This window comes from Cetorhinus maximus, chromosome 8 (genome assembly GCF_964194155.1).
Source record: "Cetorhinus maximus chromosome 8, sCetMax3.hap1.1, whole genome shotgun sequence".
Lineage (NCBI taxonomy): Eukaryota > Metazoa > Chordata > Chondrichthyes > Lamniformes > Cetorhinidae > Cetorhinus > Cetorhinus maximus.
The window spans coordinates 65,697,277-65,722,240 of NC_135886.1; the positions used below are offsets into that span (position 1 = coordinate 65,697,277).

Genomic DNA, 24,964 nt, shown 5'->3' on the forward strand with positions numbered 1-24,964 from the left:
TGGCTTGCCTTTTCTCCTTACCCCATTGCTATATCATGGCATAGAGGTGTTTGGAGAGCCAGGATTAGCAACCCTCAGACGCTCCATGGGGAGAGACTGAGAGGGGAAAATGTGGCCAAACTGAAGAAGGCACAACTGCAGATTGCCCAGGAGGTCAGCAGCAGGAGAGTAAAACCATGCCCCTGGGTGTAGTGCAGGAAACAGTTTCAAGACCTCACTAGGTCAGGAAAGGTAAGGACAGTTGAACATTCACCTATGTCCTGCTCGCATATCACCCAAAACCCTCATTCTGTCTTCCCAAGCCTACCTCATCATATCACTCCTCACTCCCTACAGGTGCACCCATCTTTCTCCATCTCTGCATTTCCTCACATTCCCATCTTTCTATTCTCCTCTACCACTCACTGTCATTCTTTTACAATTCCCTGACTGTCCCTGATACTCACACTCAGCCCAACCCCACCGCTCGCACACCATCCATCAACTGAACAAATGTCACCACATTCACTGTTCTTTCCTCTTTATAGGAGGAGACAACTGGAGGTGGTCCATCAAACATGCAGAGGAGTTAATGCATCCTGGACCATTGGAGATGGGGTGCTTCCAGCTGCCTGATGACACAATTAAAGATTAGTGACCCACAGCACTCAGTCATGTTAACTTGACTTCAGCAGTGAGCAATAAGGTGCTCGGGTAAAATTGAAGTCAATGGTAATCAGGGGGAAAACTCTCCACTGGCTGGAGTCATCCACAGCACAAAGGAAGATGGTTTTGTTTGTTGGAGACCAATCCTCTAAGGCCTGAGTACATTGCTACAGGAATTCCTGAGGCCCACCATCAGCTCCTTCAGAAATGACCTTCCCTCCATTATAAGGACAGAGGTATGGATGTTCACTGTTAATTGCACAATGTCCAGTACCATTCCCAACTCCCCAGATACTAAAGCAGTCAGTGTACATCAGCAGCAAGATCTGGACTACATTCAGGTTTTGACTGATAAATGACAAATAACATTGGCAGCATGCAAGTACCAGGCAATGACCATCTCCGATGAAAGAGAATCTAACCAATTTCCTTTGACATTCAATGGCTTTCCCATTGCTGAATCCCCCGCCATCTACAGTCTGGTGGATGTCATTGGCCAGAAACTGAACTGGACCAGCCATATAAATACTGTGGCTACAAGAGCAGATCAGATGCTGGGAATTCAGTGGTGAGAAATTTTCTTCCTGTCTCCCCAAAGTCTGTTCATCATCTACAACATACAAGTCACGAGTGTGATGGAATACTCTCCACTTGTCTAGTTGAGAGCAGTTTCAACAATTCTCAAAAAACCCAACAACATCCAGGATAAAGCAGCCTGCTTGATTGGCACCCTATCCACAACATTAATAATTCACTCCCTCCACCACCAATACACAATGGCAGTAATGTGTGTAGTGGATTATAATCCTAGCCCTTTTTTGGGACTATTCCAGATCAGGCATACTCATACTCCTCAGCTGACCACTGTAATTTAAGGTTGAGAAAGACAGGCCTCACAGACAGTTAAATGGATCTGAAAAACTAATCCCAACTCTTCCTGAAGGAAAGGAGCCACCAGAGAATATTACCATCCTCCGGATAGCCTTTTTAACAAGGTTTAGCCAGATTATAACAACACGGATATTATAAGGGTCCACGCATCTCTCCTCAACAGTGTACCTCTCCACTGAAGAGTGTGCAGAGATGGATTCTCAAGTTAGAATACAGAAGATTATATAAGATAATATGTATTTTTTTTAATCATTCATGGGATGTGGGTTTCACCGGCCAGGCCAGCATTTATTGCCCATCCCTAATTGCCCTGGAGAAGGTGGTGGTGAGCTGTCTTCTTGAACCACTGCAGTCCATGTGGTGTATGTGCACCCAGAGTGTTGTTCGGAAGGGAGTTACAGGATTTTGACCCAGCGACAGTGAAGGAACGGCGATATATTTCCAAGTCAGCTTGGTGAGTGACTTGGAAGGGAACCCCCAGGTGGTGGTGTTCCCATGTATCTACTGCCCTTGTCCTTCTAGATGGTAGAGGTCATGGGTTTGGAAGGTGATGTCGAAGGAGTCTTGGTGAATTCCTGCAGTGCATCTTGTAGACGGTACACACTTCTGCTACTGTGCGTTGGTGGTGGAAGGAGTGAATGTTTGTGGATGTGGCGCCAATCAAGTGGGCTGCTTTTTCCTGGATGGTGTCAAGCTTCTTGAGTATTGTGGAAGCTGCACTCATCCAGGCAAGTGGGGAGTATTCCATGACACTCCTGACTTGTGCCTTGTAGATCATGGACAGGCTTTGGGGAGTCAGGAGGTGAGTTACTCGTCACAGGATTCCTAGCCTCTGACCTGCTCTTGTAGCCCATGGTATTTATATGGCTAGTCCAGTTCAGTTTCTGGTCAATGGTAATCCCCAGGATGCTGCTAGTGGGGGATTCAGTGATGGTAATGCCATTGAACATCAAGGGGTGCTGGTTGGATTCTCTCTTGTTGGAGATGGTCATTGCATGACACTTGTGTGGCGCAAATGTTATTTGCCACTTGTCAGCCCAAACCTGGGTATTGTCCATTTGGACATGGACTGCTTCAATTTTTGTTATATATTGTTGTATTATCTGTAAATATCTGTAAAGAGGTGGGAACCAATTAGCTAGGAACTAAATTGTTATGTGCAAGTGTTCCAGGGGGCCACGTTTCATGGCTGCACGAGAGATTGATGTGGTGTGTAACAGGATCAGTTCATGCCAGTCCTCCTTGTTTACAAGAGTTCTGATCTTTCAAGGTTTAAAGTGTGATTATTAATAACATCTGGGAACCAAAAAACAACAAGACCACATAGCAGCATATGCAATTCGCAATTCAGAGGCCTCAAGCCTGTTTGAGGCCCCTTTGAGAAATTAATTGAGATGTACCAACCAGTGATGGTAATGACATTGAACATCAAGGGGCGATGGTTGGATTCTCTCTTGTTGGAGATGGTCATTGCAGGCATTTGTGTGGCGTGAATGTTGCTTACCACTTGTCAGTCCAAACCTGGATATTGTCCAGGTCTTGCTGCATTTAGACATGGGCTGCTTCAGTATCTAAGGAGTTGGAAATGGTGCTGGACATTGTGCAATCATCAGCGAGCATCCCCACTTCTGACCTTATGACGGAAAGAAGGTCATTGATGAAGTAGTTGAAGATGGTTGGTTCGAGAAGACTACCCTGAGGGACTCCTGCAGTGACGTCCTGAAGCAGAGATGATTGACCCCCAACAACCACAACCATCTTCCTTTGTGCGATGTATGACTCCAACCAGTAGAGAGCTTTCCCATTGACTCCAGTTTTGCTAGGGCTCCTTGATGCCACACTCGGTCAAATGCTGCCTTGATGTCAAGGGCAGTCACTCTCACCTCTCCTCTGGAGTTCAGCTCTTTTGTCCATGTTTGAACCAAGGCTGTAATGAGGTCAGGAGCTGACTGGCCCTGGCGGAACCCAAACAAGGCATCAGTGAGCAGGTTATTGCTAAGCAAGTGCCGCTTGTTAGCACTGTTGATGACCCCTTCCATTACTTTACTAATGATCAAGAGTAGACTGATGGGGTGGTAATTGGCCCTGCTTTTTGTGTACAGGACATAACTGGGCAATTTTCCACATAGGCGGTTAAATGCCAGTGTTGTAGCTGTACTGGAACAGCTTGGCTAGGGGCGCGGCAATATCTGGAGCACAAGTCTTCAGTACTATTGCCGGAATATTGTCAGGGCCCATAGCCTTTGCAGTATCCGGTGCCTTCAGCCGTTTCTTGATATCACGTGGAGTGAATCGAATTGGCTGAAGACTGGCATCTGTGATGCTGGGCATCTCCGGAGGAGGCCAAGATGGATCATCCACTCGGCACTTCTGGCTGAAGATTGTTGCGAATACTTCAGCCTTATCTTTTGCACTGATGTGCTGGGCTCCTCCATCATTGAGGATGGGGATATTTGTGGAGCCTCCTCCTCCAGTGAGTTGTTTAATTGTTCACCAGGACTGCAGAGCTAGATCTGATGCGTTGATTGTGGGATCGCTTAGCTCTGTCTATCACTTGCTGTTTATGCTGTTTGACAAGCAAGTAGTCCTGTGTTATAGCTTCACCAGGTTGACACCTCATTTTTAGGTATACCTGGTGCTGCTCCTGGCATGCCCTCCTGCATTCTTCATTGAACCAGGGTTGATCCCCTGGCTTGATGGTGATGGTAGAGTGGTTGATATGCCGGGCCATGAGGTTACAGATTGTTTTCGAGTACAATTCTGCTGCTGCTGATGGCCCACAGCGCCTCATGGATGCCCGGTCTTGAGTTGCTAGTTCTGTTCAAAATCTATGCTATTTAGCACGGTGGTAGTTTCACATAACACAATGGAGGGTATCCTCAATGTGAAGGCAGGACTTCGTCTCCACAATGACTGCGATGGTCACTCCTACCGATACTGTCATGGACAGATGCATCCGCAGCAGGCAAGTTGGTGAGGATGAGGTCAAGTATGTTTTCCCCTCTTGTTTGTTCCCTCACCACCTGCCACAGATCCAGTCTAGCAGCTATGTCCTTTAGGACTCGGCCGGCTCGGTCAGCAGTGGTGCTGAGTCACTTTTGGTGATGGACATTAAGTCCCCCACCCAGAGTACATTCTGCACCCTTGCTACCCTCAGTGCTTCCTCCAAGTGATGTTCAACATGGAGGAGCACTGGTTCATCAGCTAAGGGGGGACGGTACGTGGTAATCAGCAGAAGGTTTACATGCCCATGTTTGACCTGATGCCATGAGACTTCATGGGGTCCAGAGTTGATGTTGAGGACTCCCAGGGCAACTCCCTCTTGACTGTATACCACTGTGCCGCCACCTCTGCTGGGTCTGTCCTGCCGGTGGGACAGGACATACCCAAGGATGGTGATGGTGGTGTCTGGGACATTATCTGTAAGGTATGATTCTGTGAGGTTGATCATGTTAGGCTGTTGCTTGCCTAGTCTGTGAGACAGCTCTCCCAATTTTGGCACAAGCTCCCAGGTGTTAGTAAGGAGCACTTTGCAGGGTTGACAGGACTGCGATTGCCGTTGTTGTTTCCAGGTGGTCCGTCCGGTTTCATTCCTTTTTTGTGGCTTTGTCGTGGTTTGTTACAGCTGAGTGGCTTGCTAGGCCATTTCAGAGGGCATTTAAGTGGGTCTGCAGTCACATGTAAGCCAGACCAGGTAAGGACAGCAGATTTCCTTCCCTAAAGGAGATTAGTGAACCAGATGGGTTTTTACAACAATCAACAATGGTTTCATGGTCATCATGAGGCTTTTTAAAAATTCCATATTTTTTAAAAATTCAAATTCCACCATCTGCCATGGTGGGATTCAAACCCCAGTCCCCAGAGCATTACTCTGGGTCTCTAGATTACTAGTCCAGTGACAATACTACTATGCCATTGTTTATTAAAGAGCTGAACATGCAATTCACATTTGATGGTAAGTTGATCGCAACATTCCTAAACACAGGAAAATAAAGTATAATCTTGTTTCTGTGAGAGAATGCAGGATTAAATAATGTTAAAGAGATATCCATCAATATTTGTAGTATTTACCTTAAATCCCCAAGTAGAAAGCCAGAGTCTAGTGAGATACCTCTATCTTAATTAAGGGGAGAATTATGGTCACTACACCATAGCAGATTTACCTTTACATTGAGAGATGCTGGTTTGAATCCAAAAAGTCTAAAAATCCTACTGTATGGCTCCAATATTTATATGATAAAATAAATGAACCAGCAGGAAGCATGTTGTGCACACATGTTGAACAACATCCTTTGTTTTAGTCAACATCCTTCAAACAAACAAGATATTGAGAGGTACAGTTGATGGTCACTCTCTTGCTACACTCAGTTTCCAGGGTTCAGTTGCCAAGTGATTTAGGGGCATCCGTAAGGTTATTCATTGTTAGATTGTTTTATTTTACAATTTACCAATGCTTTGCTGAGGTGACGTAGAGGCCAGTTCTTGTTTTCTCAGAACTGCCTTGTGTCAGAGGATATACCCTATCCTACACAATAAAATGTGGGTATCCTTGAGCACACAATTATGCCCAGGCATGTTTATAATTATTTTCTGCAGCAGATGAACTCTGCTTTTAAATTTTAATCTCTCCTTGATAGGAGAATCACTCTTTTTAATCTTATAACTCTGAATTTATAGCTGGATTCTCATATAACTCTTTATTTATAGCTACACCAACTTGCCAAGCCTCCTTCAACAGCACCTTCCAAACTCACAAAATCTATCACCTAGAAAGACAAGGGCAGCAGACAGATGAGAGCACCATGACCTGCAAGTTCCCCTCCAAGGCACACATCATTTTGTCTTAGGACTATATCATCATTCCTACATCATTGCTCGGTCAAAATCCTGGAACTCCCTCACTTAACAGCACTGTGGGTGTACCTACACCACATGGACAGCAGCAGCTCAAGAAGGTGGCTCACCAGCACCTTCTCAATGATAATTGGGGAAGGGCAATAAGCATGTCCTCGCCTTCGGTACACAAATCCCAGGAGTAAATTTTAAAATGCCTAAATCTTGTTTAATTATTGGCTCATGATGAATGCCACTTAATAAGACAGCTTGGCCCCAATATTAATCTGCCAGAAGATTTTGTTTGTCTGTATTCACAATTCCATGGGTCCACAGAACAGGCAGTGTTTTAGCTGGTGATCCACATCTCATAGGTGAGCTTGAGCAGACATTGGTGACAAGGACAGCTGTGGTGAGTCATGTTGGGGCATAATCCTCTCTAAACTCTTCTCAGCTAAATGCAGATGCAAAACCCTCTGGGCTATCATTGTGAAGGAGAATGTTTGATATCAGTAACTTAGCCAAATAGAGGTGACGTGCCACACATACTTTTCACAACAGCGGGGTGAAGAAAGAAAGCAGGAAATAGGATCAGGAGCTCAAAGTCCCTCACTTAATAAGATCATGGCTACCTCACCTTTACTATCTCACCCTCTCCTCACATCACTTGATTTCCTTCATGCCCAATAATCTAGAACTCTCATTCTTGAATATATGACACTCAGCCCTCAGGGCTAAAGAGTTCTAAAGATTCACAACCATCTGAGCAATTATTCCCCTTCACTTTGCATGGCCCACTTATTGCACTGCTGCACATGTGCAAATCTTAAAGGGGACAGCTGCTTGTGCACTGACTCTTTCACCCCTCCATGGGATGTTCCAGATTGCTACCTGGCCATGCACGTTTGCAGCATGGAGGGAATGCTGCATCTAAGTGAGGGTATTTCTCCTCATCTCAGTCCCAAACCCTTATCCTGAGACTATGACCCCACTAACTCTAGACTCTTTGGCCAGGAGAAACTTAGGATAAAGGAGTAGACTGACTCGATCGCTAGTGTCTTGGCGCTGCAGGGAATTGCTGCTAAATTGCAAGCACGTCTGCCATGGACAGAGTGACTAGCTCCAAGGGCATTTAAGTATGTATCACAAATGAGTCTATGTAGGCCATGAGAATGGCCATGCAGGAAAGGTCTGCACCTTAAACAGGATACAGGTGTCTTATATGTGACCACATGACACATCACTAATATCCAACAATCTGATCTGCAGCAATATGGAAGGAATGATTTGCACAGGTCCAGGAGAGGGATGATGCATTTGGCATAGTTGCAGTGAGAACTTCACCCAAAGTACTCCCACTGTTACAGAAAGGTCTAGTTTCAGGTTCCAGATGTTTTAGGAGCACAACCTTTAGTCAGGGCATGAAAATGTTGAATGTAAGATAATGGAAGTTGGACCTGAAGTTATTGCAATCCAGAGGGTAGCCTATGTTTACTTAATGAGGCCTGCCCGATGTCACTGCACATCATTTTACCGGAAAATTCTTCCCCAGGAGTGTGGGATTGAAGTGCAGCCAGAAATTGCAGAGCAGCCCTTCAGATAATGGAAGAGGGACTGCAACCTCTGACATTCTACATAAATGTGAAAACAGGCCTTGTCCAAGATGCAGAAATTACAGGCAGCCTGGGAGTCTGTCAATTGACTTAACCATCTATTACACAGGACAGACCCCATGCTAAATCCCCGATGGGCAAAGAGAGGACCCCCAGATAGAGAGCCCTCCACAGGGGTCCCTACCTCCTCCAAACATCAGGACAGAACTCCACAGCATGTCTGGGCAGTTGGTGAGGGCGAGCAATTGAAGGGTGTTCAAGGGCAGCCTATACATAGGGACCCTTCAGCGCAGAGTGGAATGGCCCAGAGGATACTTCTGAGAGATGGGACCAAGGCTCCCAAAGGAGGTTTCACCGATGAGAAATTCCATCTTAATGGAGCTCAGCTCAGACACGAGTGCTCCACACGCCTGAGCCACTTCAACACTGAGCGCAGCCATGAATCGCTTTATGTTTCTGGTTTTAGAACAGACTGTCCTATTCTTAAACTGTCAAACCTGCAGGTGCACTTTGTTACCGAAACTATTGCAAATAATCTGGAATAGGAATGTTTAATGTGGAAATTGACCAGTTAATAGCAGAACCAATCAGGGGACATTGGGTACCACCAGAACCTGAGTCATCAGAGCTGCACCCTTTTAAACAGCATAAGGGACTAATTCTGACTATGGAAGAGTCAGTACCTGGTGAGAAGCTGAATCATCCTTAACCAGAGGCCTGGAGCAAGGTTCAAAAGCTTTTGGATGAAAGTCTCCTTCTTAAGATTTGCACCCAAATCCTGAGCAAGTAGAAGAATCATTCATCATTGTCCAAAAATGGACAGGAGAGAGTTGGCTTTATCTGGATTCTCACAGAATGACCATCAAACACACCCTCCAGAGGACACGGTAATTTACCAAAACCTGACAGTAAACTCATGTAAAACTCTGAGAGCTGCTGATGATTTGGGGCTTTTGATTGTTGTGAATCGCAGAGTCTCTCTGTTCAGGGTGTTTCTAAACTACTGACCGATTGCTGCTAGATGGAGAACAATACTGCTGTTGGAGGAGGTGCAGACCCCCTGCGGAGGGCTCTCTATCTGGGAGTCCTCCCTTTGTGCCCTCCTACCAGTAGTGGGGTTCGTGGTGTGTAGGTTTTATGTTTTTGGTTATCAGGTTCATTTTTTCTGGCGAGCGTGAGTTGCGCCCTTGATATTAACACATTAGTGGTTACTTGAAACAATACAGAAAGCGAAACTGATTAACTGAACAAACACTGGTGGTTCATTGGAACTAAGAACAGAGCACTAACACAATGTGTGCTTCTTCAACCACCTCCAGCTCTAGACTCCCCAGTTACCAAAATAGCCTGTGATGTGTAACGATTGTTCAATACAGTCACATGGTCAATTGACTACATTCTCTTAAAGGTGCAAAGCACTCCACTTTACCACAGTGGGAGTGGACAATAGGGCGGGTGGAGGAATTGGTTTCCCAATGGCGGGAACTAGCAGTCCTGTCCATCACGGTAGGTCGTCATTCCTGCCAGAAGCCGTCCGGAAGCCACTTAGCATCTCATTGGCAGGATTCAAATGATTACCTGCCCCCCTACTCCCCCCAAACCATCCAATCATCCAGCCTGCAAGCAGGAATTCAGGCTGTCTGAAACATAACCGGACCAACATGCATATGTCAGGAGTAACCAGGATGGATGGATAGAGCAGGTGTAAGGTGTGGGGGGAGGGGGTTCATGAAGTACAGGGAAGGGAGGAGAGGGCAGACATGGGAAGGGCAGGTGAGGATAGCAGTGGAGGGGGATGTAGGCATGAAGCCTTGCTGAGGTCTTGGTTGGGGGTGGTGGAGGAAAGGACCAGGGAGCGATGCAACAGAGGCATGACAGCAGCAACAGTATCTGCAGTTGCCCTCAATCCCAACATCACCCACCCAGCCCCCAACAAAATTAGAGCTCTTGGTGCAGCTGGGTCAGCGACCCCCAGCCACTCCCTACCTGCAGACTACATGCACCGCTGTGAGGCTGCACCCCAGCACCTTGCAAAGGGCTCTTATGCATGGGCAGCACAAATGGTGGCCTTGCTCATTCCAGTTCGGTTGGTTTTCCTGCTAGGGTCTGCAGCGGGAGTCCCCCTGACTTTCCGCCCCCACCATGGGGCTTAGGCCCGGAACAGACAATACTGCCCAGTGTTCCTGCAGTGGGTGAAAACTGTACTTTTTGCTTGGGTTCCAGTCTGAGAGAGTCTAATTTTGGCCATTTCCTCTCTCTCCCCCAGGCTGTCACTAATGAACATGTGGATGAGAGCGACGAGAATGTGGAGCGAGGCAACTGGTCCTCGAAGGCTGACTACTTGCTCTCAGCGATCGGTTATGCAGTGGGCTTGGACAATGTCTGGAGATTCCCTTACCTGGCTTACAGAAATGGAGGAGGTACTGTAGTGAAACCCAAAATACAGGGGAGTGAAAGGCAGAAATAAAGGGAATAATTAATTGATTTGTAAAGAATGTTAAATTCAATGAACCAGGCAACATTTTTTTTGTATGGTTAAATGATTAGTTGAACATTTCAGATGTAAGGAAAATTGAATATCGAAGTTTTAAACTGCTGTCTATTTATATAATCTTTCTTCCGATGTGAGAAGGTTGAATTTATTACTGTCCCTTTGAGGGAAGTGAGAGACAATCACATGGTGTTAGATATGTATGTGTATATGTAGGTCAGACCTGGTATGAGAGACAGTAACTTTTTCAACTGAGGACGTTTGTGAACCAGATGGGTTTTTACAACACTCCATTACCAGTTATTCTCATTTTTAGTTCCAGCTCACAGGTTTCCTGTAATTGAATTCAATTTCTGTTATGGACTTGATTTTGCAGACAGGCTTCTCATTAGAAACATTGAGCTTTATTTACGGGCTGCAGCAGCAGTTACATGCTTCCATCAAGCTCCATAACTAGAAGATCTCCCACTCTAAGATTCCTCGTGCTTAGAGCTGATTCATTCACACTGTCACATGATGCTATACAACACAATAAGTCTTTAAAGCTACAATCACTGTATTCCTTAAAGCTACAATCACTACAATTTGTTTTGATGGGTTTTGAACCTGTGAGCTGTAGGTTCCTAGTCCAGCACCAGAACATAAGGAACATCTCCATGATTAGCTAGACAACAGGAAATGGATAAGGAAATTATCCCACCATTCTCTTCCAGAGTAAAAACCAACAAGGTCAGGAACATCTGGGAGAGAGTGATTTTGTATTTTTAGAAAGTCTGAAACTGATCTCAAACCCCTTAAAATAAATGTACTCTTTGTTAAGTGAGATGTATCAAATACATGGTATTTTAAACCAAACTGAATGATCCTTAGCAGATATGTAAACATAATGATTTTATTACTTGGAATATCTTTTAAAATATTAATGATTTCATTGTTTGTTAGGCAGGTTAAAATAGGGAATTTGGACTCACGCCCTCATCCTGTTGTTATCGTTCAGTTTTATTTTGAACCCTGTAAAAGGGGCAGGTTCAGGAAGTTCTGGTCTGGATTCTCACCAGGGATTTCACTGGGGGTGTAACTAGTGGAAAATTGATGAGAATGTGTCCCACCCTGAAATCAACTCCAGGGAATGGTCCAACATGGAGATTGTGGTTTCATCTAAAAATAGTGAGGAATTTCCTGGTGAAAAATCAATGCGCGAAGTTTCCACTGGGATTACAAACTGTATTTTCACCCCCAGCACCAACCCCATAATGAATTCCCTGTAAATACTTGACTCTGCTGAAATAGACCATTTAATTTGTGTCTAGCATCATTTGAGACTCTCAAGTGCCAGGAGCTGGGTTGTTGGGTGTAATTGCAAGAGGATAAGAGCCTGATTGTGGTTGTTTAATTTAGGATTCAGATACTAAGAACTTGCAAAATGCAGTCACTCTGTTCTGTCAATGACAACATATAGTTTCTGTGTTAACATGAGATGGCCTGTTTAGTTATCTAACATCCATTCCAAAACCACATGAATAAACCTTGTCACTCTAACATTCAATATATTTCAGCTCTTTTTTACTATTTTTTCCAGGTGCATTTCTTATTCCCTACACACTCATGCTGGCACTTGTTGGGATACCAATGTTTTTCTTGGAATCTTCCTTTGGACAGTTTGCCAGCCTCGGACCTGTTGCAGTGTGGAAAGCCGTGCCAATGATGCAAGGTGTTTATTCAGCAACACAAGCTCAGCAACAATTTAAATAGTTAACAATTCATGTCAATGAACTGGTTATATTAATCTTTTTTGATGCAGGTATAAACCAGCCTTGCTGAAGTGCTGTTTACAGTCTGATGTACTGTACGCTTTACAAAGGCTGGCAGTTATTAATGCTGAGGTTCATTTTTATAAGAGTTGTTGAATACCTGAGACTGTTAGTTTCACTTGTTTCTGGGGTCCCATTACTTTATTGAAAGGGGTGGAAAGATTTGGATAAATATTTTTCATTGATCTAAAATGAAGGAGGGAATTCTGTCTCTCCTTGTGCTTTGTTGTGTCTCTAGAATATGAAACATGATGAAAAATGAATACAAATTAAGGAGAATTGTTAGAGGTGATCAAAATCATGTGGGGTCTGGACAGAGTAGAAAAGGAGAAACTGTTCCCACTCATGACAGGATCGAGCATGAGAGGACACAGATTGAAAATAATTGGCAAAAGCAATATGAGGTAAAACTTTTCATGCAGCGAGTGGTTAAGGTTTGGAATGCACTGCCTGTGAGTGCGGTGGAGGCAGGGTCAATTAAAGCATTCAAAAGGGAATTGGAGTGTTATCTGAAAAGGAAGAATGTGCAGAGTAACAGGGAGAAAACAGGGAATGGCACTCATTCGGAAAGCCATCGCACATACAATGGGCCAAATGGCCTCCCTCTGCCCCATAGCAATAGTGATTCTGTAACTTTTAAGGGAAAGAATGGTAGCGTGGTTACTGATTCAAATTAAATCAAAATAACAGAGCATTGTCCCAGAAGCAGTACAGAAAGGAAAATGTGTAATTTCTTTCAAATATCTGTGGAATCTGTCACTGTTTTTCAGAATTTTAAAAAGGACTTCTGAGAGTTTGCATCAATTGTAGAGGGATCAATTGTAATTTTCTTGGATAAAAATAAACACTGGTCCATGACCCTCTACATCTAACTTGTGTAATTTACCTCAATCAGGATTTTATTTTCTTCTTTAATTTGAGAATTAGAATGATAAGAACCTCAAATTTATGCTTCATTAATTTCACTAGCACATCTCCAGTGGTGTTGCTTACAGTAACATATAATGTGTTTAATAAGGAAAGAGACATTTAATGTGTATTGTATTATTATGCTGCACAGAGCTTTGTTTCATTAAGGCAAATGGGCTAAATTCTGAGGTCAATTAAAGATTAATTGGGCTGAATTATAAGATCGCTGTTCCTACCAGCTAAAAAGTCAAGCTGAGCCGGCCCAGGGGAAGAATAGCTTCCTGTCAGTCAGTTAACAGCCAATTGGCCATTTATATAGGCTGAAGGTGGGACTTCCGCCCATCAGGACAGGAAGTCTCACCTCAGAGCTGCCAGCTAATCAGAGGCTCTTAATGTATCAGTAGCACCAACGTCGCCACTGTCGGTACTGCAATTGGACGATGAGGAGATGAACTGCAGGGATCAGAACTTTGAAAGTGTTTGAAGGGGTTGTCAGTGAGAGGGAGATGGAAGCTGAGGCTTGAGAGGCCACGGGGAGAGGACAACCTGAGGGGAGAGGGGTTTAAAATTAGAGGGATGTTCCAATGGGACAGAAAGGCCAATGAAGGATGAACCCCCACCCCGCCAGCCATTCACCCACAGGAAAATCTACTTGGCTGGCCGCCTGATGTGGGCCACTCCTGCCGCTGGTTAAATGCCAGCAGCAATGGAATGAGGCACATTAATTGCCTACTTAAGGGCCTTAACTGGCCCACCAGCGGGCGGGCTGCCTGACCCCATCCCCGTCGCTAATGTAATTGGGGTGGAGGCAGGAGCAGGCAGTTAGGCTGTGAGCTGAGCACCCTCTGGATTTACAGTACCTCCCCAACTTCAAACCTGCTGGCAGGAGCCAGTTAAATCCAGCCCACTGTTTGTTCTGAAGATTAAAATTGACTTTGAATTCCTGGCATTTTGAATTCATGCACTAGCAATCCAGAGCCCAGGCAAATGATCTGGGGACATGGGTTGAAATCCCACGACTGCAGCTGGAGGAATTTAAATTCAATTGATAAATCTGGAATATAAATCTCATCTCAGTGTTGGCGACCGTGACAGCTATAATCAATTGTTGTAAAACTCATCTGGTTCACTAATGTCCAAAGGGAAGGAAATCTGCTGTCCTTACCTGCTCTGGCCTACAGGTGACTCCAGACCCACAGCAATGTGGTTGACTCTTAGCTGCCCTCTGAAATGGGCTAGCAAGACACTCAGTTCAAGGGCAATTAGGGATGGGCAACAAATGCTGGCCTTGCCAGCGATGCCCATATCCCATGAAAGAATGAAGGGAAAAACAAACATGGTCAGAAAATCAAGGGGTAATAACTGACTCTCTTCTTGTGATCTTTATGTGTTACATTAGCCGAATAGCTTAACTAATAAAGCAAAATTGTGACATCTGAAGTAAGATTGACTCAAAGCTTAAATATATGTACACTGCAACCTCACAAATCCAGAAATCTATTGTTCAGAAAAACCAGTAGTCTGGAAATTTCTGAGCAGACCCAAGCAGTTCTCTCAACATCATTGGCATCATTTTATCACAGCACTGTGGGAGTGGAATACTGTGGATACAGTATTTGGATAAGTAAAACAGTTTTTTTTATTACTGCTTTATAATGTTTTATGTTTCGGGTAAATATTTATATCTGCAGCGTTTTTTGGTTCACCAACTTGTGGTTAAGCTCGAACATCATTCCAGAAAGTTCCAAAATCCAGAAGTGGCTTGCACCCAAGCATTCTGGACTGGAGAGGTTACAGTGGATAACTTTTAAGCCTAACCATTTGCATTTAGGTAGTTATGAATAAACTATAGCTAAATCTATTTTTTATTCACCTATTGGAAGTGGGTGTTCCAGCACAGCCAGCATTTGTTGCCCATTCCTAATTGCCCTTGAGAAGGTGGTGGTGAGCAACCTATGTGAATCATTATTGTCTGTGTGGCGTCACTCCAGCCACAGTGCTGTTAGGGAGGGAGTTCCAGAATTTTGATCTAGCAACAATGAAGGAATGGAGAAATATTTCCAAGTCAGGATGGTGTGTGACTTGGAGGGAAACTTCCAGGTCGTAGAATGGAGGCTGCCTGTGGGGCAAGACCTGCCCTGGTATGGTGATGGAGGAGTTTGGGATATTGGTTAAAAGTCATACTCACAGAATCACACCAATGTCAGGCTGCTCCTTGAATGGCCTGAAGGATAACTCTCCCAATTTTGGCACAAATCCAATATTAATGAAATCATGTCTCCAGAGCAATGGTTCAGGCCTTTGGAATAAGAGTAGCTAAGAGACAGAATTTATTTCTAACTAACAGTTTCTAATCTAACCTCCTGCTCCTTGTTCTATTTTAAGGTGTGGGGGTCGCCATGATCCTTGCATGTGTAATTGGTGACATTTCCTACAGCTGCATCATCACCTACAGTCTGTACTACTTGTTTGCTTCCTTCCAATCTCCCCTGCCGTGGGCAGACTGCTTCAGTTAGTGGGGCGCAGAGGAAACATGCAGCAGGACTCCCAAAGGTACTGTCTTCACTTTGAAGTTGGGGCTGTCCTCCTTGGAGAGGAGAAATCTAAGAGGAGATTTGATAGAGATGTTCAAAATCACATGGTGGCTGTACAGAGTAGGTAGGGGGAAGCTGTTTCCGCTCGTAAAAGGATCGAGAACGAGAGGGCACAGATTTTAAATGATTTGCAAACGTGATGTGAGAACTTCTTCACTCAAGTGGTTTGGGTCTGGAATGCACTGCCTGGAAGTGTGGTGGAGGCAGGTTCAATCGAGGCATTCAAGAGGACATTAGATGATTGTCTGTATTTAAATAATGTCATTGGGAAAAAGCAGGAGAATGGCACTAAGTCATGACGCTCATTCGGAAAGCTGGTGCAGGCATGATGCACCAAATGCCCTCCTTCTGTACCGTAACAATTGTGATTCTGTGGGTAAAGTATAGACACCCACAGTTCATTTTCCATTCTGTTGGTCTGAATGACAGACAAAACTTAACAACACTGTCAGTAACCATCATCATTGTGGTCATACAGCAGAAATGCTTGGGTAGAAATCAGCAGCAGGAATCATGTCATTGAGTTAGTGTTCAGCAGAATTTTCTACAGCCATAAATGTCCAGTCCAATGAGAAAGGAGGCACTGTTTGACCTGGTTCTTGGGAATGAGGTGGGCCAAGTAGATCAAGTGTCAATGGGAGGACATTTAGGGGGTAGTGATCATTGTATCACAAGGTTTAGGCTGACTATGGAAAAGGACAATCAACAATCCAGGGTAAGAAAAATTAACTAGGGGAGAACCAACTTCAATGGGGTAAGAATGTATCTAGGCCAAATACGTTGGTGTCAAGGGGTGGCAGGAAAAAGAATAGCTCATCAAAGGGCTAACTTCAAAGAAGCTATATTTCAGACACAATCAAGGTATATTCCCTCAAAAGGGAAAGGTAGGGCAAATAAATCCAGAGCTCCCTGAATGACAAAGGAGGTAGAAATTAAGATAAAAAAGAAAAAACGTGCTTACGATAGAAAATACAATTGAGAATCAGGCTGAATACAGAAGGTTCAGAGGAGAGGTGAAAAAGCAAATAAGAGACTCAAAGAAGGAGTATGAAAAGAGACTGGCAGTTAACATAAAAGGGAATCCCAAAGTATTTGATAGGCATATAGATAGTAAAAGGGTGGTAAAAGGAGGAGTAGGGCCAATTAGGGACCAAAAGAAGGATTTACACATGGAGGCAAGGGGAATAGATGAAGTCTTAAATTAATACTTTTCATCTGTCATTACCATGGAAGAAGATGCTACCCAGGCCAGAAGATGAAACGAGGAAATTCAATCACAAATTTCTAAAACTGATAATGAGGAGGTATTAGATAGGCTGTCTGTACTTAAAGTTGACAAGACACCAGGACCTGTTGAGATGCATCAAAGGATGCTGAGGAAAGTCAGAGTGGAAATTGCAGAGACACTGGCCACAATTTTTCAGTCTTACTTAGACTCAGTGGTGGTGCCAGAGGACTGGAAAATTGCAAACATTACGTGCTTGTTCAATGCAGGGTGCAAGGGTAAGCCCAGCATTTGAAGGCCAGTCTGTTTAATTATAATGGTGGGAAAACATCTAAACTATAATTCAGGACAGAATGCATGGTTACATGGAATTTTTTTTAAAATTCATTCATGGGACGTGGGCTTCACTGGCTAGGCCAGCATTTGTTGCCCATCCCTAGTTGCCCTTGAGAAGGTAGTCGTGAGCTGCCTTCTTGAACTGTTGCAGTCCATGTGGTGTAGGAACACCCACAGTGCTATTAGGAAGGGAGTTACAGGGTTTTGACCCAGCGACAGTGAAGGAATGGTGATATATTTCTAAGTCAAGATGGTGAATGACTTGGAGGGGAACTTCCAGGTGTTCCCATCTATCTGTCGCCCTTCTCCTTTTAGATGGTTGTGGGTTTGGAAGGTGCTGTCAAAGGAGCCTTAGTAAATTCCTACAGTGCATCTTGTAGGTGGTACACACTGCTGCCACGGTGGTGGGGGGAGGGAATATTTGTGGTTGTGGCACCAATAAAGTGGGCTGCTTTGTTCTGGATGGTGTCAAGCTTCTTGTGTTGTTGGAGCTGCACTCATCCAGGCAAGTGGGGAGTATTCCATCACACTCTTGACTTGTGCCTTGTAGATGGTGGACAGGCTTTGGGGAGTCAGGAGGTGAGTTACTCGTCACATGATTCCTAGCCTCTGATGTGCTCTTGTAGCCACAGTATTTATATAGCTAGTCCAGTTCAGTTTCTGGTCAATGGTGGCCCCCCAAGGTGGTGTTAGTGTGGCATTCAGTGATGCTAATGCCATTGAACATCAAGGGGTGATGGTTGGATTCTCTCTTGTTGGAGATGGTCATTGCCTGGCACTTGTTTGGTGCGAATGTTACTTGCCACTTGTCAGCCTAAGCCTGGATAATGTCCAGGTCTTGCTGCATTTGGCTATGGACTGGTTCAGTATCTGAGGAGTTGCAAATGGTGCTGAACATTGTGCAATCGTCAGTGAACATCCCAACTTCTGACTTTATAATGGAAGGAAGGTCATTGATGAAGCAGCTGAAGATGTTTGGGCCAAGGGCACTACCCTGAGGAACACCTGCAGTGATGTCCTGGAGCTGAGATGACTGACCTCCAACAACCACAACCGTTTTTCTTGGTGCTAGCTATGACTCCAAACAGCTGAGAGCTTTCCCCCTGATTCCCATTGCCTCCAGTTTTGCCAGGGCTCCTTGATGACACACTCGGTTAAATGCTGCCTTGATGTCAATTGCAGTCACTCTCACCTCACCTCAGGAGCTCAGCTCTTTTGTCCATGTTTGAACCAGGGCTGTAATGCAGGCAGGAGCTGAGTGGCCCTGGCGGAACCCAAACTGGGCATCAGTGAGCAGGTTATTGCTAAGCAACTGCCGCTTGGTAGCACTGTTGATAACCCCTTCCACTACTTTACTGATGATTGAGAGTAGACTGATGGGGTGGTAATTGGCCAGGTTGAATTTGTCCTGCTTTTTGTGTACAGAACATACCTGGGCAATTTAGTTAGATACCAATGTTGTAGCTGTACTGGAACAGCTTGGCTAGAGGTGCAGCAAGTTCTGGAGCACAAGTCTTCAGTACTATTGCCGGAATAATGTCAGGGCCCATAGCCTTTGAAGTATTCAGTACCTTCAGTCATTTCTTGATATCATGTGGAGTGAATCGAATTGGCTGAAGACTGGTAGCTGTGATGCTGGTGACCTCCGGAGGAGGCCGAGATGGATTATCCACTTGGCACTTCTGGCTGAAGATTGTTGCAAACCCTTCAGCCTTATCTTTTATACTGATGTGCTGGGCTCCTCCATCATTGAAGATGGGGACATTTGTGGAGTCTCCTCCTCCAGTGAGTCGTTTAATTTAAAATGCATGTTAATTAAGGTGAGCCCACATGGATTTCTTAAGGGGAAATCATGTTTAGCTAACTTGCTGGAGTTTTTTGAAGGGGTAACAGAGGGTAGATGAGGGTAATGTTGTCAATGTGGTGTACATGGACTTCCAAAAGGCAATTGATATACAGCTGCACAACAGACTTGTGAGAAAAGTTATAGCTCATGGAATAAAAGGGACAGTAGTAAAAGGAGGAAGGTTTGTACCGGAGTTCCCCAGGGGTCAGTATTGGGATATATATTAATGATCTAAACCTTTATTTACAGGGAACAGTTTCATAATGGTGCAAAACTTGGAAGCATTGTTAGTTGTGAGAAGGACATTGTAGAACTTCAAAAGGACAAGTTGATGGAATTGGCAGATAGATGGCAGGTGAAGTTCAATGCAGAGAAATGTGAGGTTATACACTTTAGTAGGAAGAACATGGAGAGAGAGAGAGTATAAAATAAAGGATACTACTCAATCAGGTGTGCAGGAGCAGAGGGACCTGGTTGTATATGTGCATAAGTCATTAAAATGGCAGAGGAGTTTGAGTGCAGTTAATAAAGCATACAGTTCCCTAGGCATAAAGTACAAGGGCAAGGAGATTATGTTGAATTTGTATAAGACATGAGTTAAACCTCAGCTAGAGTATGCAGACAGTTCTGGGTGCTCATTTTAGGAAGACTGTGAGGGCATTGGAGAATAGTTCCAGGGTTTCCAAGGTCCCCATGCAGGATGTGCACAAACCAAATTTAATGTGGCTTAACTAAACCACCTGCACATTCCAAAACAAATTAGAGGGTATGTTGGTGGGAGCAGCCATTTTTGTGCACCTTTATCCAGTGTTAACACTCTACACACAAATATTGGGCCTCAGACCTCATCACTATGAAGCTGGCACAGTGAACCACAGGCAATTACTTACGCTCAGCAGCAGTGGTTGTCAGGCATGTTGGGGGTCTGAAGTGTGCGTCGAGGATTGAGGGGTCAGGAGGGAGGGATTGGTGCTCACTAGCCTGGAGGTTGGGGTTGGAATCCAGGAGGAAGTTCAGAGTTTGGGGGCCAGGCTTGGGTGACAAAGTTTGGGGATCTTGGGAATTAGAGTATTGCTAACTGTGATAAACAGGTAAACACACCCTTTTTTATACAAGACATTTAGAATTGGTTTTCCCTGAGGAAACCAATGTTGTTGGAGGTGTTAGGATCCATATTTTCATTTGCAAATGACTTAAAGCCTGCTTCAGGTGTGAGTAAAGGACATCTCCTGTTTGTCCTTACCCAATACTGTGAGAGGTGCACTTCCATTTGGACATGTGTGGGCATTCTCCCACACTATTGGAAAAAATTCTGAGGGACAGGATTAATCTCCACTTGGAGAGGCAGGGATTAATCAAGAATAGTCAGCATGGCTTTGTCAGGGGGAGATCATGCCTAACCAATTTGATTTAATTTCTCGAGGAGGTGACTAGTTGTGTAGATGAGGCTAGTGCTGTTGATGTAGTCTACATGGACTTCAGTAAGGCTTTTGACAAGATCCCACATGGGAGACTGGTCAAGAAGGTAAGAACCCATGGGATCCTGGGCAATTTGGCAAATTGGATCCAAAATTGGCTTAGTGGCAGGAAGTAGAGGGTGACGGTCAAAGGTTGTTTTTGCGATTGGAAGCCTGTGACCAGTGGTGCACTGCAGGGTTCAGTGATGGGTCCCTTGCTGTTTGTAGTGTGCATTCATGATTTAGATGTAAATATAGGAGGTATGATCAGTAAGTTCGCAGATGACCCAAAAATGGATGGTGTTGTAAATTTTGAGAAGGAAAGCTTTAGATTATAGGACAATATAGATGGGCAGAGCAGTGGCAAATGGAATTCAATCCTCAGAAGTGTGAGGTGATGCATTTAGGGGGGACTAACACGACAAGGGAATACACAATGAATGGTCGGACACTCGGATGTACAACAGATCAGAGGGACTTTGGTGTACATGTCCATTGATCCCTGAAGGCAGCAACACAGGTAGGGAAGGTGGTTAAGAAGGCATATGCGATACTTGCCTTTATTAGCCGAGGCACAGAATATAAGAGCTGGGAGGTAATGTTGGAGCTGTATAAAACACTAGTTAGACCACAGCTGGAGTACTGTGTGCAGTTCTGGTCACTACACTATAGGAAGGATGTGATTGCACTGGAAAGGGTGCAGAGGAGATTCACCAGGATGTTGCCTGGGCTGGAGCGTTTCAACTATGAAGAGAGACTGGATAGGATGGGATTGTTTTCCTTAGAGCAGAGAAAGCTGAGGAGGGACCTGGTAGAGGTATACAAAATTATGATGCGCATAGATAGGATAGATAGGGGGAAACTTTTCCCCTTAGCGGAGGGATCAATAACCTGGAGGCATAGATTTAAGGTAAGAGGCAGAAGGTTCAGAGGGGATTTAAGAAACTTTTTTCACCAAGAGGGTGGTTGGAATCTGGAACACACTGCCTGAGGGGATGGTAGAGGCAGGAACCCTCAACATTTAAGAAATATTTAGATGACCGCTTGAAACGCCATAACATACAGGGCTACAGACCAAGTGCTAGAAAATGGGATTGGAATAAATAGGTGCTTGATGGCCAGCATGGACAAGATGGGCCAAAGGGCCTGTTTCTGTGCAGTATAACTCTATGACTCTATTTTTGATATTACAGACTGTTTAGATTCCAGAAAATGGGCAATACATGGCCAAATTTAATCACTAGTGTATTTTTTTTAATCTCCAGGTTTCTTTTTGTGGCTCACATATATTTTCTCTGTCTGTGCGTACCCAGGATTCATTTCTCATTCTTTCTTTATTACAAGATGTGATGCGATACTTTACCATTTCTGAAGCTTGGAGAGTGATCTTATTGAGGTCATGGACCTGTGCAGTAATGGGATTAATTATTGGACAGGAGTTGTTGTTCATTCCCTGAGCCATTGCTGAAAGATTACCTGACGGTAGGGATAGGAAATCTTGAAAGTATTGGAGTTAGGATTTGCTCATCAGAGTGATCTAAGATGTAGGTGACAACACAGAAGCAGAAATTCAGAGAATCCTTGACAGTGTGACATTTGAATCTGTGTGGGGGATTGGGGAACAGGGGCCTGGTTTAACTGGAACAAAGAGCCTGAGACCTGGCCAGAATTTCACTGCCTCGTCGCAGCATGTCTGCCCCCAGTGGATGCCGCAAGCCATTTAAACCTCCATTCAGTTTGGTGGGACCATAATAACCGGCGGGCCGGAGAGGCTGTAAAATCCTGGCCCTGGTGTCATGATTGGAAGGAGCAGAGAGGCAGGGATTTGGGTCCTGAGCTCAGTGAAACATCTCTTCATACGTGAGAAATAATATATTAATAATCACATGGTTAGCACAGACCAATCAGATCTGGGGAAACAATGGACACCCTTGGGGAAAATCCCTCACTCATTTGCTTGTGCTCCACAGTGCTGACTTTTTGTAAGCTCCAAACTGGATGTGTGAGGCACATTTGTTTAAAGTGCTAATTGCTGTTGTCATTACTGTGAGCTGGGAAAGGCTGATGTGAGCAATGAGAGGGAGAACTCGTGTACCCAGCACACAGGATGTACAGAGTCCGGGTGGAGTCGGTCATGCTGTTTGTGAATGGGGCCAGTTGTTGCAGCCAAGTCAAGCTGTTCTCTGGCAGTCCTGCCCTCTCAAACACAGGCCTCCTGTGGATGTGTCACTTCCGGCCCCTGTAGCACAGGATCTTCTGTCTGTATTCAGTGACCTCCACCAACTTCTGAGGCAGAGAGTTCCAAAGTCGCACAACCCTCTGAGAGAAAAAAAATCTCCTCAACTCTGTCCTAAAAGGGCAACCCCTAATTTTAAAACACTGCCCCATAGTTCTGCACTCACCATAAGAGGAAGCGTCCTTTCCACGTCCACTTGTCAAGACCATTCAACACTTTACATATTACATAAATCACCCCTCACTCTTTTAAACTGCAGTGGAAACAAGCCCAGTCTGTCCAACCTTTCTTCAGGAGACAACCTGCTTATCCCAGGTATCAATCTAGAAAAGGTCCTCTGAATCGCCTCCAATGTTAAGGTAGCCTTCATAGCCTTTTGTATGTTAACAGCAAGTCGTTTTTCACTACTTATAACTAAACACATATATACAGCAAAGGGTACTGGCATGGAGCTATCTAGGCCTTCACACATCTCTGGCCAACTTCACACTGACCCTAAGTCTGGGTTATGTGAGTTTTACATCACTGTGTGGCAGGAATGTATTCAGTCCTACATTAACCCTGTACATACCAGACCCTGCTGCTCTCCTGGCCTGTCGATGTTCAGGTCTTCAGTGATAGTGAAGTTTCTCAGGACACAGCACCAACCCTCATTACTCTCTTTGGATAGAATTGAGTTACACTCCCAGATCTGATCTGATGTGGCTTTCCAGCGTCGTGATGTCTCTCTGTGACCTGTCTGCTGGGCCTGAGCACCTGGTTGTCCCTCTCCTTCATCTTGGTCTGTGGGTGATGAAAAGGTCAAATGGTCCCCCTGGCCCGGGTATGTGTACTATTTTTGAATTGTGCTCAGTGAAAGCGTCGTGCAGGCCCCGGTGTGTTGTACTTTTCACATACAGGATGTGCAGTCATGCATCAGACTATCTGCACTTTTAGGGAGTGGAAACCCTTTCTGTAGATGTAGCTTTGTGGGTTCTGAAAGGGAGCTTTAGGGTCTTGTCAATCACTCCGAGCAGTCTGGGAGAGCCAATAATTTAATAGTTCAATCCTCTCCTTTGCTCCACCACAGACATTTCCCAGTTAATGAATTCTCCAGCCCTTACAAAGTAGGGTGTTAGTGATCTGTCAAACACTGTCCCTCACTGCCCCATGTCTAACCTGACACAGGTTCCCTTGTGGATGTCTGGAAGGATCCAGACCGATGAAGGTTGAGTATGTGATCACCTTCACTTCCATTGTGAGGGCTTTGCAGCTCATGGACTGTAGTATAAGGGTCTGGTATGTACAGGGTTAATGTAGGACTGAATACATTCCTGCCACACAGTGATGTAAGAACTTATATGACCCAGACTTAGGGTCAGTGTGAAGTTGGCCAAAGATGTGTGAAGGCCTAGATAGCTCCATGCCAGTACCCTTTGCTGTATATATGTGTTCAGTTATGAGTAGTGAAAAAAGACTTGCTGTTAACATACAAAAGACAATGAAGACTTCCTTAACGTTGGAGGCGATTCAGAGGAGGTTTCCTAGATTGATACCTGGAATAAGTAGGTTGTCTCCTGAAGAAAGGTTGGACAGACTGGGCTTGTTTCCACTGCAGTTTAGAAGAGTGAGGGGTGATTTATGTAATATGTAAAGTGCTGAATGGTCTTGACAAGTGGACGTGGAAAGGACACTTCCTCTTATGGTGAGTGCAGAACTATGGGGCAGTATTTTAAAATTAGGGGTTGCCCTTTTAGGACAGAGATGAGGAGAATTTTTTTCTCTCAGAGGGTTTTGCAACTTTGGAACTCTCTGCCTCAGAATGTGGTGGAGGTCACTGAATATTTTTCAGGCAGAGGTAGATAGTTTCTTGTTAGGCAAGGGAATCGAAGGTTATTGGCAGTAGATGGGAATGTGGAATTTGAAACATAAACAGATCAGCCATGATCTTATTGAATGGCGGAGCAGGCTCGAGGGGCCGAATGGTCTACTCCTGTTCCTATTTCGTATGTTTGTACGTTCTGTAACTAACACCATTACAACATAGTAGAAGCTGAGGGTCAAAAAGTGCTCAACCTTATGAGAATGCAGAAAAACT

At 44.6% G+C, this 24,964-nt stretch overlaps 1 long non-coding RNA gene across 1 annotated transcript in view; it reads left to right on the forward strand.

Moving 5' to 3' along the window:
- Positions 1-13,073: 13,073 nt before the first annotated feature.
- LOC144683689 (uncharacterized) overlaps positions 13,074-24,964 on the forward strand; it is a 29,038-nt gene continuing 17,147 nt past the window's right edge. The window contains exons 1-2 of the long non-coding RNA XR_013577318.1: positions 13,074-13,161; positions 15,579-15,746. This is a non-coding gene — a long non-coding RNA (uncharacterized LOC144683689). The remainder of the gene's footprint in view (positions 13,162-15,578; positions 15,747-24,964) is intronic.